The sequence below is a fragment of the Hipposideros armiger genome, unplaced genomic scaffold, assembly GCF_001890085.2.
Source record: "Hipposideros armiger isolate ML-2016 unplaced genomic scaffold, ASM189008v1 scaffold_129, whole genome shotgun sequence".
Classification (NCBI taxonomy): domain Eukaryota; kingdom Metazoa; phylum Chordata; class Mammalia; order Chiroptera; family Hipposideridae; genus Hipposideros; species Hipposideros armiger.
Genome location: NW_017731479.1, coordinates 123,762 through 125,618, shown reverse-complemented (window position 1 = coordinate 125,618; position 1,857 = coordinate 123,762). Strand labels below are relative to the sequence as shown.

The 1,857-nt window shown below is 47.7% G+C and overlaps 1 non-coding gene across 1 annotated transcript; it reads right to left on the bottom strand.

Moving 5' to 3' along the window:
- Positions 1–788: 788 nt before the first annotated feature.
- Positions 789–862, bottom strand: TRNAS-GCU (transfer RNA serine (anticodon GCU)). The gene has a single exon. It is a non-coding gene; the product is annotated as a tRNA-Ser (tRNA).
- Positions 863–1,857: the final 995 nt, after the last annotated feature.

The following is a 1,857-nucleotide window of genomic DNA, read 5'->3' as shown; positions in this document are numbered from 1 at the left end:
GGAGAAAAATTTTAAATTACTCCGAGGTCATGATTGTGACCCGCCCCCCACCCCCCACCCCATCACTGGAAAGTGAGCTCCCTGAACGTAAACCCACATGCATTATTCATCTTTGAGTTTTTCCAGTGCCTGGCACATAAATGCCCAATAAAAGTTTATTAGATTCAAGAATAAGAATATGGGAATTGGGGAATGCCCCGAGGGTTGTGGGGAAACTGGCAAGAGATTACTTTTGTGGGGGGGGGAGTTAAATGCAACAAATATTTATTGAGCCTTTGTGGTGTGCCAGCCTGAGCTGGCATGGAGGGTGAGGAGAGGTGGTTGTGTTGAGCAGCCCAAAGCCGTAACCTTAGCAACAAGCAAAGGAGGATTAGAGAGCCATGGTCAAGGGTACCAGCTCCCGAGTCAGGCAGACCAGGGTGTGAATTAGGACTCTTCCATTTACTGGCCATTGACCAAAGGCAAATAGCGTAACCTCTTTGGGTTTCAAGTTCTTCATCTGCAAAATGAGGATTATAATAATAGTACCTACCTCAGAGAATTGTTTAAAGGAATAAGTGAAACAGATGTTCATATCAAGCACTTAGCATAGGGCTTGGGACAGAGTAAGCCCTCGCTTCACATGAGATCTTATTGTAGACAAACGTAGGGCTCAAATTCAATATATCTTGTTGGTGCTACTCTTTTTTAATTTTATTTTATTGGGGAACAGCCATGGTCATTGGTTACACATTGCTTTCATGCTACAATGGCACAGTTGACTCTTTTAAGGAGGGTGTAGCTCACAGTGGCCCATGCGGGGATCGAACCGGCAACCTTGGTGTTAGCAGCACCACACTCTAACCCACTGAGCTAACCGGCCACCCCTTGTTGGTGCTATTCTTAACCAGCTACTCTAGAATGTCTGTTTGGTAACTTTGGTGGGCAGAAAAATGCCTCCTCGCACCGAGCCCCCCAACGATGTCCTTGCCCTCATCCCTGGAACCTGTGAATATGTTACCTTACATGACACGAGGGACTTTGAAGATATGATTAAATGAAGGATCTTGAGAGAGCAGGATGATCCTCAGTTATCCAGTGGGCCCAGTGTAATCACAAGGATCCTTGTAAGGGAAAGAGGGAGGCAGAAGGTTCATACAAAGATGTGACAATGGAAGCACAGGTTCCGGTGAATAGGTTTGCTGTCTCGGGGCCATGAGGCAAGAATTGTGGGCAGCCTTTAGAAGACGGGAAAGACAAAGACATGGGTTTTCCGCTAGAACCAACACCTTGACTTTCGCCCCATAAGATGATTTTGAATTTCCAACCTCCAGAATTGTAAGGTGATACATTTGTGTTGTTTTCAGCCACGAGGTTAGTGCCCGTTTGTTGCAGCAGCCTTAGGAGACTCATACAATAAAGATGCACATGGAGACGGGCCGCCCAGACCTTACTCAAGGAAGGACTTGCTGCCCGGCCGCGTGATCAAGAGATGGGTTCTGCCGTCAGCTCTTTTGGCGTAATTCTCAGCTGCAGTGGAGCTGCCTCATCCAAGGTCATGTCCTTCCTGGGGCAGCGCACACCTAGTGACAGCAGGTGCCAGGGGTGGGATGGGAATATGGGAGCCTGCTACTGTAGCCCAACTCAGACAACTTGAGAGCTTCCTATCAACTTGGCTGGATTTCCCCCCTCTGCTCCATTCTGCTTTGTTTCAGAAAATCCCAGTTCTCCCTCCTGTGTTTCTCTTTCTCCTTTCTCACTACTACCACACTCACAACACTTGTGACACCAAGTGTGTGTGGGGGGGTTCCCCACACCAAGCAATTCTGCACCACGCGCTCGTCCTACAATTTGATTTGAATCTGGCACTATGTATTT